General features: G+C 43.5%; 1 protein-coding gene across 1 annotated transcript in view; it reads left to right on the forward strand.

Moving 5' to 3' along the window:
* Positions 1-18945, forward strand: part of LOC130490550 (zinc finger protein 208-like) — a 157849-nt gene that overhangs the window by 25802 nt on the left and 113102 nt on the right. The gene's annotated exons all lie outside the window — the stretch shown is intronic.

Here is an 18945-nt window from a genome sequence, read left to right on the forward strand (position 1 = left end):
CTCCAAATTTCTTGGCGAGCCTTAAAGGGTAGGGGGTACTTGCAGAGGTAAATGGGTCTAGCCCCTAGCTTCGACTCAATTATGACTGGGGGTACATTGTGTGTAGCGGGTTTCCCTCAGCCCATACTCCTGGGACATTTTTGAAAATTAGAGGATCACCATTTCTTAGTTAGTGGCCTAATAAGGGAGCAAGTTGCAGGCTTCCAGGACAGAGTCAGGGATGCCGTTTTATGGTAGTCTGCAACTTACTCAGGACACCTTAGCCAAAAGAGGGCTATCATGGAATTGAGTTTTTACTAGGAAGAAGAAAAAGCATAACTAATAACAGACCTTTTTGCAAACTGGTAAGCTGTAACTAAAATGGGAAAACTTGCCTTTAAATACTGGGTGACTGCTATGCTTGACAAGCTTGTGCATTTGGAAACAGCTTAACCAGAGGAGGGGCTATTTTTCCCCCTTTTTCAATAAATTTTATAAATAGAGTGCAATTTCAACATTTTTTTTTTAAATGTAAAATTGCATTTAATTTTACTTTGTAATTTTGAGTATAAAAACTGTATGACAGGCTTTCAACATAACTTAAAAGACATACAGGGTAGTGCCAAAATTGTTAAAATTTTCTGGAAAACTTTCATAAAAGTTTGAATAAGCTTTTCAGAAATAACTAAATATCAGTCTCACAGAATACTGAACTTCCAATGCCATTTGAAATATTTAAAAGATACTGAAAACACAAATAATACATTTTTAACAATCCTATAGGACTGAGCCTCTCTCAGCCAAAGCCAAAACCAGTGTACACATTTTAACCAGAATATAGGAGAACAACGTTCAGCCCTTGTAGCTTCATTATTACTATATTTTAAGCACAACATTAACTTTCAACTTCAGATCATGTCAGCCCAACCTTTTCTATTTCCACCACACTCTTTTTTTTGCACAATACCTTCCCTTCTTTTTTCAACAACCAACTCCTTCCTATTCCACCTGTCTCTCCACTCCTCCAGTTTTTTTACTTTCCAAAATCCATCCTTTACACCAGTTCACCACAACCAGCAGCTTTACCTTTGCAAAATTTCTCTATTAGACTGCACCAAATTACACCTTTTTTCCACATGTCCAACCAGGCCCATCTTCCCTGACATCCTCGAACCCTTTACCTAATCATAAATATACAGTCACACTTTCTGAAACCTGCTCTTAAGAATTTTTATAAACCACAGCCTGTCACAGACAGACTTCTTTCTCCAACTTTTAAACTAAAGCCTCTTGACACCTTAAGATTTTATATGCACATGAACACACAAAACTACCCCACACTGAATCAGACCCTTGATCTACTAAAGTAATTTTTGGAGAGAGAGAGAGAAAACTATTCAAAAAGTGTCCCCAGTTACAGTATAGGGCAAGCTTTATAAAGTCCTTTTCCAAAGCTTATTAATGTGGAGCTCTTTCTAGGATAGCTTTCTCCCCCCTTTTTAAGAAAAGGGCATCCATGAATATGGAGGCTGTAAGATCAATTTAAGTATAGGTTTTTAAATTGATGTAGAGCAGCTGCCCAGAATGGCTTGAAACTTTTAAAACATATAACGGTCTAAATAACTTCATGTTTTACAAAATGTTGCACTTCCTATTTTTATTAGAGTACCCTTTAGATGCTTTTTTTTTAGGGGCATCTGAGCATTTCTTTTTTTTTTTTTTTTTAAACACTCCACACTTTGAATTATGCTAGCTACAAGGAATATTATAACAACACAAGAACATAAGAAAAGCTCTGTTGGACCAAACCAAAGCCCACCAATTTCAGCAGCTTCATTTTGACCATATTTTAGGACACCTGCACTTTCAATATAATAGGCATGCCTTTCCATTCCCAGAGAAAACAGGCACGCAGCATAACCAATTCCCATCCTATTTAACAACCATAAATATTTTCCCCTTTTTATAAACTTGCTTATTCCCTTTTTAAAGTTTCCTTAACCATACACAATACAGCATCATGTTTTTCCTCAGCCGCATTTTTTTTTTTAATTTCTTAACCACCTTGGCTGCTTTCTGCAACCAGAAACAAACTTAAAACATGCCATAGCTTCCTTGTGATTCATTTCCTTTCAAAATTCACTTGCTTTTTACAAAACCATAATACACACATTTCTTTTTCACCTTGTAAGCACCCCAGTTCATCATATATATTTTTTATTTCTTTTTTTACTTTTTCTTTTTTAAACTTCAGAGAAAGAAAAGATCTTTTGTTTTTAGCTGGCAACATTAATTTATATACAGCTAAGAGATAGCAACTGTTTTACAGGCAATGCAAACAGGCAAAAGTATTAGGAAGCTTATGAACTTTTCCCTTTTTAACAGAACAGTTTTACTGGCTTGATTTACGACCATCCTGATAAGGAACAGACTTTGAAAGAGAAACCAACTAGATTATTTAAAGCAGTGGTTCCCAACCTTTTTTTGACCAGGGACCACTAGGACTTTTTTGTTCGGTGCAGGGACCCCAAGGTTCAAAATAAAAATTCCGAGAATTTGCAAATAAACTTTAATCATAATTGTTAGTTAAACATTAAACTTAGAATAATATTTGAATATATATATATTTATAATAGAGAACTTTTAATTGAAAATATTAATTTATTATGGGTTTATAACTTTGTTTTGCGGACCTTAATTTAGTTCTCGCGGACCCCTGGGGGTCCACGGACCCCTGGTTGGGAACCAGTGATTTAAAGAGACGCTTCAGGAGAAAGGAGGGGTGTGCGGGGGGAAGCTTTTTCCCTAGCCGAGAATGTCCAGTCATTTTTTCAGAAAGATAAAATTGGAAAGAGAGAAAACAGCCAGATTAATAACAGTAAGAGCACCACAAAGCCAGACTGGCAGCTGTAGCAGCCTCTTTTCACACCTCGACCCTCAAAAGAGAAAGAAAAGGGAATGACGGAGGGGGAACTCTTTTAGCCACTACTGCCCGTTGTTTCAGGCTAGCTTCACAGAATACAAACACCTCAGCACGTGCCAAACAGTCACGTAACTCTTTATAAAGTACTTTACAGAAAGCGGGGACGTAAAACAGGTCACGCTGGACAAGACAAAACAAACGCAAAACTATTTTCCCTTTCCCTCCGCGAGAAGCAGACAATTCTTTAGCCCCCCCTAAAGAGGGTGGAGGGAGAGAAAGAGACCTTGAGTGTGTGTGTTTTTTTTCACTTAGAGATTTTAAGAAAACAGTCAGCATTCTTACACGTTACCTTATTTTAAACCCAGCTGACTTTAAAGCGTTTCAGTCCTCCTGACCAAGAACACAAATCGCCATTTTTCTTTATACAAAGGCATGCTGACCAACTGCCCTCAAGGCAATTGATCCTTTTGAAATTCCACATACACACAACCATACTTTCCAGACCAGAGAATTGTCGTGGTTTCAGATGCCCTCCTGCATCTTACTCGGACGAAATTCAAGGGGTGATCGGGCCCTCCTGGTACTGGTACTGTCTGGGGGCCCCCCCTTCTTCCCGTTATACTTCACCTGGCTTCTGTGTCTGTTGCCAGTAGAAAAGAACTGACTTCCAATGGCTTTATTCAGAGTTCAGGAAGGCGCAGTCCCCGGCAAGAGTCCAGGCACTTAAAGATGACTCCCCCTCCATTAAAATCACCGAGAGGCGCCCTGGGGAGCAATCCAAAACCACCCAGGCTCAAGCCGAAGCGGACGACTCCTGAGAGACGCAAATCTCGTTTGTGTTTGATCAATCCATCTCCAGGTCCCGGGTTCAACAATCCCGGCAAAGAGCCCCCAAAATGTTATAGCAGACTTTAGGAGTTAGATTTTCAAACACAAAGACTCAAAACCAACTTTGGAAAAATCAGATTTATTATTTCAAATAGCTATTTCAGTCTCCAGACTCTGCCTTTCAGAGGCTTTTCAAGATGGAGCTGTAGATACAACTGTGTTCAGACTTATATAACCTCTTAATTAGCTCATTACAATATTTTAACTACACATATTACATCATAGCTTTTCATTGGGCTCAGAGGTTTAGGGGATGATCCATACAATTTAGAATAACTTTCATTGGTTTTAATTATACAGACATCTTATTGGTGAATTATAAGACAGAAATTACCTGATTGGTCAAACAAACTTGTGCAAAGAGTCCATTGTTAATGCACCTGTTACTTTATCTGGTAACAATTAATCTTTTCCTCCCTAATAGTTCCCAGACATCTTGTCTGCTTTACTCTGTTTTTCAACCTTGGAAGAACAAGCAGTATTGTATAGTTATCTTCTTCTTGAATTCTCTTGTCTGTCTTTAACTTCTACACATATTTCTCCAGAGGCCCTCTGAGTTTGGAGTTTTAATAATATTTCTTATTTATTTATTTCTATTGTTAGAGGCCTGTTGGTTTTCTAAAAGCCTGCTGCTTCAGTAGTAGAAAAGAGCAAGAGTCCAGCAGCACCTGAAAGACTAACAAAAATATTTTCTGGCAGGGTGTGAGCTTTCGTGAGCCACAGCTCCCTTCTTCAGATACAGCTAGAATGCGATTCACATAGAATGTGATCCATAGATCACATAGAATGTGATCCACATAGAATGTGATCCATAGATCACATAGAATGTGATCCACATAGAATGTGATCCATAGATCACATAGAATGTGATCCACATAGAATGTGATCCATAGATCACATAGAATGTGATCCACATAGAATGTGATCCACATAGAATGTGATCCATAGATCACATAGAATGTGATCCACATAGAATGTGATCCATAGATCACACAGAATGTGATCCATAGAATGGATTCACATTCTAGCTGTATCTGAAGAAGTGAGCTGTGGCTCACGAAAGCTCACACCCTGCCAGAAAATATTTGTGCTGGTCTTGAAGGTGCTCCTGGACTCTGGCCCTTTTCTACCACTGCAGACAGACCAACACGGCGACCCACGGGGAATTAAACTCATAGGGATTTCTTGGAAACAAATCACGGGAGGGAGGCCTGTGCAAACCGGGATGCGCTCTGCAGAGAGCCGGGGGGAGAAGAACTTTTCTCTGCCAAAAATACTTCCGGATTTTTTTCTTTTTTGGTGTGTGTGTGTGTGAATCGTGTTTTCTTGTCGTTGCTGAGAACTACAGTTCCCAGGAGGGCTTTTGCAAGCGCGCCCACCCGGCCTTTTCCTGGGCGGGGGCAAACAGATCAGACCCAGCCGGAGAAAGAGAGGGGGAAAAGTTTGAGCAACCGCAAACTAAGCGGGGTCTCTTCTTTTTCTCCCCCCCTTTCCCCCCCCCCCGGGTGGAGGGGGATCTCGGCTGTTGCAGATGTCTGGCGGAAAGGTGAGTTTGTAGGGTTTCCTAAAGAGATCTTGGGCGAGGGGAGAGGAGAGAAAGCACGCGGGGGGCGGGATGGAAGCCGGGGGGGGGGACGAAGAGGAAGAGTTTGGGTTTTGCACCCCGCTTTCCTCTACCTTTCTCAAAGCGGCTTACAGTCCCCTTCCCCTGCTCCCCCCCCCCCGAAACAGGCACCTTGTGGGGTAGGCGGGGCTGAGAGTCCCACGAGGTTTCCAGTAAAATTCTCGAAACTTTGCATGGGGTGGGGGGCTTATTGTTGAGTTTTGAGCATTCGGGTGGGGGGAAATGGGCATCTAGGGAGCGGCAAACCCAAGGCCAACCCCAAATGCATCAATGCATGGCCAACCCAAATGCATCAATGCATGGCCAACCCAAATGCATCAATGCATGGCCAACCCAAATGCATCAATGGAAGGCCAACCCAAATGCATCAATGGAAGGCCAACCCAAAGGCATCAATGCATGGCCAACCCAAAGGCATCAATGCAAGGCCAACCCAAAGGCATCAATGCAAGGCCAACCCAATTGCATCAACGCAAGGCCAACCCAAATGCAAAATCCAATCCATAAACGGCCCTTAAGGAGTCTCAGAGCGCCTTACAGTCGCCTTTCCTCCATCTCCCCCCCCCCACAAACAAGCACCTTTTAAGGTAGGCGGCGATGAGTCCCACGAGGTTTCATGCGGCGGAGCGGGGACTCGAACCCGGGACTCCAGATTCGAGTCTGCTGCCGCTCTTAACTAGTCCCCCACGCTGGCTGGAGGGCGCTCCTGGGGGAACGAGAGAGAGGGCGGCTTCCCTTCCCGGACAAGAGGTTCGCACAACGAATGCTTTAAAAACGAAACAAAATACGCCCTTGAAGCTGTTTCTTGCTGATCTGGTTGGTCCCCTAAGAGGTCTGCAGGGGTTTTGTTCTTTCCTGCTGCCCCCATCTTGAGTTTAATCCTGGAGGTCTTCTGCCTTCCTCTGGGTATAGAGCAGGGGACACGGGGGGAGTGAGGGGAGGCAGTTGTGAATTTTCTGGATTGTGCAGGGGGGTTGGACTAGATGACCGCTGAGGTCCCTTCCAGCTCTATGTTACTATGTTTCTTCATAGTGAAAGCCTTTGACAATATCTATGTTACTATATTTCTGTGCTCTCCAGATGACAGAGATCACTTCCCCTGGATAAAAGAGCTGCTTTAGAGGGTGGGCTCTATGGGATTATACCCTACTGAGGTCGCTTCCCTCCCCAAACCTCGCTCCACCCATAAATCTCCAGGAAATCCAAAACCTGAAGCTGGCAGCCATAAGGGGGAATCGATCTCTGTGGTTGAGAGATCTGCTTTGATTCAAGGAGATCCACAGGCCGCACTTGGAGGTTGGCAACCTTAGCCAGGAGGGAAGGAAAACCTAATAGCCTCAAGCCCAGGGCAACTAACACGTGGAGATGTCCAGTATAGTAGATACAGGTATGGCCAGTGAGAGGGAGGGGGTTACCTTTAATGGTCCTCATGCTTTCAGTGGATCTGACAAACTGGTTCCCAGTTCTGTGCAGTTTTCTGCATATATATTTCAGTGGGGTGTGGATGTTTTGGAATACCTTACAGAAGCTGAAAAAACAACAACCCCGGTTCATTTTCCCCCCTTGCCGTTAGTTTGCTGTCTTGCATTTTTTAAATCAAGTGACCGAGCTGATGGAATTCTGTTTCCTTCCATGAATGCTCAAGTGACAGGAAGAGATGCTCAACTGGGAAATGTTCTCCCCTTTCAGAGACCATCCATGTCCTTCGAGGAGGTGGCCGTGTCCTTCACGGAGGAGGAATGGGCTCTCTTGGACCCATGCCAGAGAGCTCTGTACTGGAAAGTCATGCGGGAAAATTTTGAGACTGTGGCCTCTCTGGGTAAGGATCTTTGCTCTTTTATCATTGTGGCGAGAATATTTATGATTTGGGTTAAGAATAATCACATTCATACCTTAATATTGTTGGATGCAAAAGCCAGACCCTGTTCAGTGGCACAGACCCACCCAGAACAGGGACGACTCAGGTTATTTTCTTTTAGAAGCAAAAGGTTTATTTATGCCAGCATAAGAGAGAATGTGGGTTTCCCGACCTAAAGCCACACCTCTGAATTATTATACAAAATGGAGAGATACTTATACACTTCTAGAGTCTTTTGTTAGCTCAGATTTCAGGGGGCAGTATATTGCCCACCCCCTATGAGCTCCGTTGTTTTTCTGTACCTCTCTGTATCAGCCAGTGATGTCATAGATACCTGTACAAAAGTTCTAGGAAAAGCCTTTGCCAGGATACACTGCTCCCTACTGGCTTATATGGATAACTACAGCTTACAAATATTATTTTAAACTTGTGCCATTATAGAATAAATCAAATAAATTGAAATTTTACACTTCCCTCAATATTATAACCTATAGTCACACAAAACCTGACTAAGGCTTTCAGAAAGCAGCCCTCTAGCTGACCCCAACTTTTCCATTAGGATCCTGACCTTAGAAAGTAACAGGAGATTTGCATTACTAACAGTTAGTCACCCAGAACACATTAGGTACCTAGAAATTATGTTCAGGGGTACAAGGTCATTTAAAACGGACAGCAGAGTGCCTGTTTACAGAGTGAGAAAATTGTTTATGAACAAGGAGTAACGGATGAACGGATGGCTGTCAAAGACCTGGACATGGCAAACCTATTATGAAACAAAATATTCCCAAACAACTTATAGCCATGATTTGTGAAACCTCACCTCCTGACTAATTTGGAAGGAGGGGGCCATTTGAGATCTCACTCACACAGTGAAACCTATAAAAGGCTTTCAAAAAGTCCAGTCCTGGGTCCTTCTAAGGGAGAGACCGTGGCCTCATTGCCATCCTCTCTTTCTTGGAATGATCCAGAGATCTCTGACACACCCCCCCGTTTGTCTGTGTGTCAATTTATCTGTGAGTTTGTCTACTTCTACCTTGTATATTGAAGCTAAGTACTGATTCTTTCCTTGCTTTATAGTTCAATAAAATCTGTCTGATTTGTAAGGGCCAAAACGCATGGTCGCTTTATCCTCCTTTAATCCTTGTTTTAGCCAGGATCGTATGCACATTAGGTGAAACACATGTGTTCGATCCTGGCTGAATCCTGGCTGAAACAGGGATTACAGGAGGATGAAGCGACCATGCGTTTTTGCCCTCTGTTTAATAAAAACGGTCTGATTTACTGTTATATGTCTTGGTATGTTATCTGAGTCTGTTTTTCCCTCTGGCTTTGCTTTGGTAAGAGGCAGGCAGAGAGAAGTCCATGCACAACGAACTTAGAATTCTTGCATCAATCATGAATGTGGAAGAGATGGGAAGGGGTTAGCGTCCCCCTTGGCCCCTCTTTGGTTGCAGAACTTGCTTTCGTTTATTACAAAGGAGGGAACAGAAGACCTGAAAATGGCATCACGGTGCCTGAAAAGGAAAACATGAAATAAATCCAAACCGTAAAGAGAAATCGGTTGACAAAGAGGGCTCTGATGGGAAGAGATGGGCCCAATGCGGTGGGCGCAGCCACAAAAGGGCTGCTGCAGGAGGCGGAACAAACCACAAAACGGCTGCCGCAGCTGACCTTCAGTCACACAGCGAAGATCCTTGTGCTGTGGAGGCGGCGGCTGCTAAAGCATTGCTTTTAAAAGCCTGCTCAGCCAATCAGAAGCCTGGCTGGGCAAAAGCCCCACCCACTTTCTAAAAGCACTTGGTGCATACCATGGTGCCCACAGGCACCAAGTTGGGGACCCCTGGACTGGAATGGGGCTCGATGGACATTTCTAGGCAAAAATCTTGGACAAAGAAAAGACAGGAGTCATTTGTGAGCCTTATTTTGCATGACAGGGAGGGAAGGGTTGCCAACCCCCAGATAGTAGCTGGAGATCGCCTGCTATTACAACTGATCTCCAGCTGATAGAGATCCGTTCACCTGGAGAAAAGGGCTGCTTTGGCCATTGGACTCTATGGCATGGATGTCCCTCCCCAAAAATTCCGCCCCCAAAACCTCCTGCCGGTAATAAAGAGGGACCTGGCAACCCTAAGGGAGGGTCGAGGACAAAGAATGTGCTACGGTGGTAAGGCAAGCAGCACTGCAGCAAGGTCCTTAGGGAATGGGAGAGGGTTTTTGTGGCAGAAACGCTTCCTTTTGTGCCAGCCAGCTCTTCCTTGCCCAGCTCAGACGTGGTCCCACTGGGTCTCTGTCAGGCACCGAGCCGGCCGGCATCCCCTTTCTCCTAGAGCGTCAGTTACTCTCGGAGTATTCAGTGGGCCCATGGAAGGTGAGGATCGGGGCCCCCTCACGGTTCTGCAGTTCAGGAAATATCCGTCTAGTCGTTTGAAAGAATGACGAGGGGCACTTTGGGCTCCTCCACTTTGAATTTCTAGGGCCTCCTCCCCCACACACCCCAGGATACTTCATAAACTCATTCCTCTAGGGGGAAAAAAACACCTTCCTCAACAAATCTCTGAAACATCTATGGCCACAACCTGCTGTCCGCCTACCCCACCCTCATCCTTGCGTTGTGTCTGTTTCCAATTTAGTGCTTTCTCCACCTTGGAAGAAAGATCTTTTAAGTAAAGTAAATGTTAGAAATAATCCCACTCCCCCAAATGTCCTTGGCACACAAACGTTATTGGAGTAATGAAAACCCTTCAAGTTGTTTTCTCTTCCCCCCACCCGAAGGACTTTGGGTTCCCGGGTCGTTCGTGGGCTCTCAGATGCATCTGTGGGAAATGTGGTTCCTCCACAGCTCTGAGGAATCCGGAGGATGTGAAGATGTCATCATGTCAGGTAAGGGTTGCGGGAAGCAAGACCATAAAGGGACCGTCTTGAGATTATTCTTAAGGGGTTTTTTTGGGGGGGGAGGTGCTCCAGAGAGCTCTTTAGTCTTATCACAGACCTAATCTGTATAAAAGGTGTCTGACTGTTCTAGGGGCCAGCGTGGTGTAGTGGTTAAGAGCAGTGGTTTGGAGCGGGGGACTCTAATCTGGAGAACCGGGTTTGATTCCCCACTCCTCCACATGAGCGGCAGAGGCTAATCTGGTGGCCTGGATTTGTTTCCCCACTCCTCCCCATGGAGCTAGTTTGGGCTAGTCACACTCTCTCAGCCCCACCTACCTCCAGGCTGTCTGTTGTGGGGAGGGGAAGGTGATTGCAAGCCGGTTTGATTCTGCCTTACGTGGTAGAGAAAGTCAGCATATAAAAACCAATTCGCCTCCTCCTCATGAGCCTGGGCCAAACTAGATGGGACAGCAAATGTACTGCTGTTTCAAATACAGCTGCCACAGATCAGGTTTATGACCTCAGCACATCACAACCTTCTGCTGTGAGGAGGAGTTGAAGCTCAGTGGTTAGAGCCCCTGCTTCACATGCAGGAAGTCCCGGATCCAACCGGTATCTCCAGTGAATGGATCTCAGATAGGAGATGTTGGGAAAGACCTTTCTCTGCCTGACACCTGGGAGAACCACTAGTGGTCAGAGTAGATCTTTACCTACCAGTGGGCTGACTCATCATAAGGCAGGTTCACAGGTTTGGATCGCTCCATTAATTAACGATGCCACCATAAGCTGAGCTGCACCCTTTCTAAGTCTACCTATGGTAGACCTGGCCTTCGGCTGAGTCCCATTGGGAGGCCAGGTCTACCCATTGGCTTTCTTGGCAGTAGACCTGGCCTCCGAAGGCCCATAGAAGCCAATTGGTGGACCTGGCCTCTGAAGGGGGACCTTTTCCCCTCCTCGGAGTCCAGGTCTACCGCTAAGAAAGCCAGTGGGTAGACATGGCCTCTGAGGAGGGAAAAAAGTAAGTAAGGTATCCATAAAATTAAATCATGACAATGACTGACAAACAATGTGAACAAACTTCTAGATTCACAGACGCAGTAAACACATGAGAACATAAGAAAGGCCGTGATGGATCAGACCAAGGCCCTTCAAGTCCAGCAGTCTGTTCCCACAGTGGCCAACCAGGTGCCTCCAGGAAGCCCACCAGCAAGACCAGTGCAGCATCATTGTCCTGCCTGCTTTCCATAGCACCTGGTATAATAGGCCTGCTCCTCTGATCCTGGAGAGAATAGGCATGCATCATGACTAGTATCCATTTTGATTAGTAGCCATGGATAGCCCTTTCCTCCATGAACAGGTCCACGCCCCTCTTAAAGCCCTCCAAGTTGGCAGCCATCACCACCTCCTGGGGCAGGGAGTCCCACCATTTAACCACGCGTTGTGTGAAGAAATACTTCCTTTTATCACTTTTGAATCTCCCACCCTCCAGCTTCAGCAGACGACCCCGAGTTGTAGCATTACGAGTGTCCCAGTCGGGGGCCCCACCCTGCTCCCCGGGGCTTTCCCGCCACCCTCCACTTACCAAACAAGCCCCTGCGATGGCTCCAAAGTGTGCCTCTTCCTGGCTTATAGGGACCCGCAGGCCCAGAAGACGACGGGGGAATTGAGTTGGCGCCGCAGAAGACAGAGCACCGCAGCCCAACACCGCTGCTGGGGATGCGCCACCAAAGGAAGCCCGCCCTGCCCAACAGCTGATAGGCGAGCCCGGGCCAGGAACTGCCCAGCCGCCCGCCCAGCAATCACGCGGCTAGAGGGGAGGGGAGGCTTTAGCCTCCCAACCATTGAGGGCAAGGGAAAGGGGGACCCGGCCATTCTCCACGGCGGGGGTGGGGGAGACAGCGTGCCCGCTCGCCTGCTCTCGTGCTCACTCGCTCTCTCCCTTTCAGGCTCGCCGGCTCTGCAGCCCGGCTGCCGGCGCGAGCAGGCGCAAGAGCAGGGGCTCTGAACCAAGTTTGGAGAGCCGCACTCAAGGGGCCAAAGAGCCGCATGTGGCTCTCGAGCCAGTTTGCTGACCCCTGGCCTAAGTGGTTGTGAAACAGCTCCTGTGGAGTGACAGGCAGAGATTGGGAGAAAGGGACCCGAGATCAGGTCACCGAAAGGGAATACGTTCTGGGAAGGAGATATTCCAGATGCAGGGATTTGTTAAAGAAATTACTGCCACAAAAGTGGGATAGATCTATAGCGAGTACTGGAAGAGATTTGAAGAGCAATTTCCCTACTTCTTTGTTCACTGGGGAAGAGAGACTGTATAATCTCCATACTGTCCTGTTAACTAGGCAGCATAGTCTGAATAAGAACGAAGTTCTGGGAATGGAACTGAATTTGGGAACTTAATTTAAGAATTGTAATTTTGTACTAACTAAGCCATCTAAGATCAATGCCTTATCTGTAGTAAAACTTACAAAATAGCTCTGGTTCTATGCTTTCCCTACCTACTGTTTTCCCTCCAAGTCTATCCCTTGTACAGTGTTCAATAAATCTCTGTTACTTGGTTGTTAACTTGAAGGGACTAAGGAGAAAAATTAAAACTCCAATCGAACATTTTGGCAAGCGGCCTCTCTCTCGCTTGGTTCGCACGGGTCGTGATAGCATGTAAGACCATCTTATCCCAGGGAGCAGTTGGTGGAGAGTCGATGGTTGCAGAAGATGTGGCTGTGCTCATTTTTCTCCTGTTTTTAACCTTATGAGGGATGAGTTTGAGTTTTGACAGCTTTCAACTTCTTAATGTGTATTTTAGTCTTTTAATTTTTAATTTTTATTTTACAGTTGTAGTTAAAGTTTGTCCAACCTCCTTGTTACACTGTTAGCTGACTGGTATCTATTGTAGGATAGAAATTATTTAAATGAATAAATCTTCCATATTTAAATGAATAAAACCCCACTCTGGGTTTTCCTCCTGTGGTTTGGTGCCATCCATTCCTGCCTGGACATGAACCCTCAAGAGGCCCAGGTTCCCTACATGCTGGCTCAGTCTTATCTAAGTCATCCCAGAAATATTTGTTCCTCTCTTGGATTTCCTTCCTTGATGGGGCAAAGATTGTCTGTCTCTTCTTTCCCCTAACTCAGAAAACCGGACTTTGAGAGAAGAGGAAGGCCTTGAGTTCGAAGAAGCACAGGAGAGGTTATCAGGAGGATCTCAAGATAATATTTCCTTGCCAAATGAGTTGGCTGAGGGTGAGTATCCTTTGAGGTTCTTCTGAGAAAACAACATACTTGACTCCAGAAGATGTTGCTAAGTGGCAAAAATGTCCTATGGAGAGCGGTTAAGACGCTTAGGGCTGTTTAGCTTGGAAAGAAGGCGGCTGAGGGGAGACATGATAGAGGTCTATAAAATTATGCATGGTTTGGAGAGAGTGGACAGGGAGACGTTTTTCTCCCTCTCCCATAATACTAGAACACGGGGTCATCTGCTAAAGCTGGAGGGTGAGAGATTCAAAACAGATAAAAGGAAGTATTTTTTCACACAGCGCATAGTTAAATTGTGGAACTCCCTGCCCCAGGATGTTGTTACCCGAAATGCTCTTTAATTGGGGAATTAGCTGAGCAGATCGGTAACTTTAATATTTATATGGCGAGATCAACCAGCTATACCAGAGTCCATATTCTGTGACCTTGGAATGAAGATAGAGACAAAAGGATTCCAAATTAAATAGTGTTTATGTATTCAAGCATTCAAATGGTGCTACACAAACATGCAGAGAATCTAGGAATAAAAAAGTAGTAGGAGGAGACTTTTGCCAGGTGGCAAGAATATTTCCATGGGATATACAATACCTTTCCAGTAGTCCAGAGTTGTTCGTCCTGGGTTCCAGTAGGCTATAGGGGATAAAAAGGGGACAGGGGGAACCCTCTGTGTGTTCAAGCATGAACACCCACTCTGGCAGAGTGCCAGGCAGTATGGAGGGGAAGGCCCAAGGGATCATCTGGACTTTCGGGACCTCAGTTATACTCTTCCAGGGGGTGGGGGCTGATTGGATTAGACATTAAAGTTAGGAAAGTAATATTCCATGCAAAAGGCAGACTTATATCATGATGTCTATTTGATACAAGAACAGATTTATTAAACAAAAATTAATGTTTAACGCTGTTTGGATTTTTTCTGTCAAGTCACATCTATGACTTGTGGCGACCCCAGTAGGGTTTTCAAGGCACAAGATGTTCAGAGGCAGTTTGCCATTGCCTGCCTTCACCTCACATTCCTGGTATGCCTTGGAAGGCTCCCATCCAAATACTTGCCAGAGTCAACCCTGCTGACCTTGGTCTAAAACGCATGGTCAATTACTCTGGTTTCTGCCCTGTTTCCTCCCCGTTCCAGCCAGGATTAAATGAACCCAGGCTGGGGGAGAATCTGTATGCATTACCTTTGTTGATCCGTGGCGAAACTGTGTGCTGATCCGTCCGTGAAAACAGAAAATGCGGGAGACACGCACTTCCTGGTCGTTCAGCAACGCCCCCTCCCCCTGGTGATTGGTCGATTCATACTGACCAACGACAGCCTTGCGAGGGGAGGGGTTTGGAGGTGGGCGGGCCGTTGTGACGGGGGAAGACTCGGCTCGTGTTTATCTGAGACGAGCCAGGGATAATGGTTTGGCTCCTCAATGCAAAACCGGGTTCGTTTTGGGTAGACACATCGCTCAGCCAGCAGCAAATTAGGTGCCGTTTGTTTGGAAGGATTCGATCCTGGGTGAAACAGGGAATAATCAAGGAGGAAACTGGGCAGAAACCGGAGTAAGTGACCGTACGTTTTAGACCCTTCTGACATCTGACGAGATCAAGCTCTCTTGGTCTATTATATTTAACTGTATTTGCTCTGATCCTGTGATTAAGAGTCTACGGAGGTGCATAGAGACTCCTATCTGTTGCTGGTTTCCAAATGAAGGTGGTTCCTTTTTTGTAACATTATGATGGCTTTCCATGCTACCTTATATTGGTGCTTATGTGTTTGCCTGGTTTTTTTTTCTTTTATTTTCTGCAAAACAAAAACTTTTCCAATAAACCGTGGTCTTGGAATTTTCTTTCCTGACGTTTCGCCAGCAACTGTGGCAGGCATCTTCAGGAGTAACACTGAATGACAGTGTGTCTCAGTGTCAAGTGTGTAGGAAGAGTAATAAGAGTAATAATAGTAATAATAATTATTACTCTTCCTACACACTTGACACTGAGAGACACTGTCCTTCAGTGTTACTCTTCTGAGGATGCCTGCCACAGTTGCTGGCGAAACGTCAGGAAAGAAAATTCCAAGACCACGGTTACACGGCCCGGATAACCTACAAGAACCAATGAACTCTGACCGTGAAAGCCTTTGACAATATTTTTTCCAATAAAATTCAAGCTTTAACAAAAAGGAAGCTTCGCTGTCCCTAACCCTACTGAATAAACGCTAAAAAACGCATTAACAATGTTTACCCACTGGCTGTTCTTTCTCTGGTCTCGAGCAACTGTGAATAACAGAGACACAAATCCTGTTTGTCCCTGCTGTGGTAATCACCTTCTTCCAATCCAAGAAATCAAATTTATTAATACGGTCAACTGACCAATCACCTGCCAACACATCAAATTTCCAGACTCAATAGTTTTGCACTGCAGTAACACAGACTGCCCATACAAATAAAGGTGTGTGTGTGTGTTAAGTGCCATCAAGTCTCTCCGACTCATGGCGACCCTATGAATGAAAGTCCTCCAAAATGTCCTATCTTTGACAGCCTTGCTCAGATCTTGCAAATTGAAGGCTGTGGCTTCCTTTATTGAGTCAGTCCATCTCTTGTTGGGTCTTCCTCTTTTCCTGCTGCCCTCAACTTTTCCTAGCATGACTGTCTTTTCCAGTGACTCTTGTCATCTCATGACGTGACCAAAAGACGATAGCCTCAGTTTAGTCATTTTAGCTTCTAGGGTCAGTTCAGGCTTGATTTGATCTATAACCCACTGATTTGTTTTTTTGGCAGTCCACGGAATCCGTAATACTCTCCTCCAACACCACATTTCAAAGGAATATTTTCTTCCTATCAGCTTTCTTCACTGTCCAGCTTTCACACCCATAAATAGTAATAGGGAATACGATGGCATGAATTAATCTAGTCTTGGTGGCCAATGACACATTCTTACACTTCAAAATATTTTCTAGCTCCTTCATGGCTGCCCTTCCCAGTCTCAATCTCCTTCAGATTTCTTGGCTGCACTCTCCCTTTTGGTTAATGGTGGAGCCAAGGAATAGAAAGTCTTGAACAATTTCAATTAACTCATTGTCAACCTTAAAGCTGTGTAATTCTCCTGTAGTCATTACTTTTGTTTTCTTGATGTTCAGCTGTAATCCTACTTTGGCACTTTCTCTTTTAACTTTCAGTAGTAGTCGTTTCAAATCTTCACTATTTTCTGTCAATAATATAGTGTCATCAGCATATCTCAGTTTATTAATGTTCCTCCCTCCAATTTTCACTCCACCTTCATCTAAATCTAATCCAGCTTTCCTAATTATATATTCTGCATATAGATTGAAGAGATAGGGAGATAAAATACATCCTTGTCTGACACCTTTGCCAATTGGAAACTATTCCGTTTCTCCATATTCTGTTCTAACTGTGGTCTCTTGTCCAGAATACAGGTTGCGCATCAAAACTATCAGATATAGTGGCACACCCATTTCTTTTAAAACCAGCCATACCTTTTCATGATCCACACAGTCAAAAGCTTTGCTGTAATCTATGAAACACAAGCTGATTTTCTTCTGAAATTCTCTCATATGCTCTAGTAACCAGTGTATATTTGCAATATGATCTCTAGTGCCTCTTCCTTTTCTGAAACCAGTTTGAACATCAGGCATTTCTCGTTCCATATATGGTAACAGCCTTTGCTGTAAGATTTTGAGCATCACTTTACTTGCATGAGAAATTAATGCGATGGTTCGATAGTTGCTGCAATCTTTGATGTCTCCTTTCTTGGGAATTGGAGTGTAAGTGGATCGTTTCCAGTCTGTGGGCCATTGTTTTGTTTTCCATATCTGTTGGCATATTCTTTTTTTTTTTTTATAATAATTTTATTGGTTTTTATAATACAAATTTTCCATGATAATAAACAACAATAAAAGCAATATGAAATTCAAAATTCTAACTCTATGTTGTTATAGTTTCTTAAATTCATAACAAAAAAAAACAAATTAGGAAAATTTATGACTTCCCCATCACCTCTCTCCGCCTCTTAATAAAATATTCATCCCATCGTAATTGGTCTGATCTTAACTATCATAAATTCATTTAACTTTCATAAAACATCTTCTATTAATATAAATGATTATAACTCTTAATATTAATTGTGTCCTCTAGATCAGATTAATAAGTATTCTTCCATTTTCCCCAGTTTTAATTCATATTCACAATATTTCATCCAATCCTCCCATTCCCCTAAAAATCGAACATTGTCTTTTTCATTTAAAATGGCTGTAAGTTTTGCCATTTCCACCAATTCAAACATTTTCCCAATCCAGTCTTTTTTCTCGGGAATTTCTGCCCCCTTCCATTTTGCTGCATAAAGCAGTCTCGCAGCTGTTGTAGCATAGATCAAAAAAGTTCTTTGTATTAGCAAGTTGTCAGGTATCATACTTAATAGCATCATTTCTGGTGTTTTGGGTATATTTTTTTGTACTATTAGTCTCAGTTCATTGTATATCATATCCCAAAAATCTTTAGCTTTATCACAAGTCCACCACATATGGTAAAAGGAACCAATTTCCTTATTACATTTCCAACATTTAGGGGATGTCACTTTATATATCTTTGCCATCTTCTTGGGTGTTAAATGCCATCTATACATCATTTTATAAATGTTTTCTCGAATTGATTGCGCATTTATTCCTTTCAGATCTTTTGACCAAAGTCTTTCCCATTTATTTAAAGCAATATCATGTCCGATATTTTGAGCCCAGTCAATCATAGTTGATTTAATTGTCTCCTGCTCACAATATAATGTTAAAAGTAGATTGTACATTTTAGAGATCAGTTTCAAATTGTTCTCTAGTAACATCTTGTGGAAAGGGGACTTTTCTTTAGAAAATCCATTTTTCAATCTTGTACAAAAACTGATTTAATCTGACAATATTGCAACCATTGTAAATCCTCTTTGAGAAATTGAAATTCCTTTAATGAACATTTTTTTCCCTCCCAATTAATTAATTCCTGGTAAATTATAAATTTGTCCGGTCTAAGTGGACGTAATGTTAACATTTCTTGCGGTGAAATCTACATCGGAGTTGTTGGTTCCAAAATATGTTTATATTTCATCCAGATGCGCAGTAGAGAGGACCTGATTATATGATTCCTAAATGATGCTTGTATCTTAATTTTGTCATACCATAAATAGCCATGCCATCCACTAATATTATTAAAGCCTTCAAGCTCCAGTAAACGTGTATTTGATAAGGTTATCCAGTCTTTTAGCCATGTTAAGGCTACCGCTTCAGCGTAAAGTTGAAAGTTTGGTAGTGCTAAACCTCCTCTAACTTTAAGGTCCACCAAGTATTTATAAGCAATCCTCGGTTTTTTCCCTTGCCAGATGAAATTTAAAATGTCCTTCCTCCAAGTATCAAAGTATTTAACATGTGATATTATAGGCAAATTTTGGAATAAGAAGAGCATCCTTGGTAACACATTCATTTGAATTGTTGAAATACGTCCCAATAGTGACAACTTTTTATTTGACCAAATAATCATATCAGTTTTTATTTTACCCCATAATTTAAAGTAGTTGTTAGTT

The sequence above is a fragment of the Euleptes europaea genome, chromosome 1 (assembly GCF_029931775.1).
Source record: "Euleptes europaea isolate rEulEur1 chromosome 1, rEulEur1.hap1, whole genome shotgun sequence".
Lineage (NCBI taxonomy): Eukaryota > Metazoa > Chordata > Lepidosauria > Squamata > Sphaerodactylidae > Euleptes > Euleptes europaea.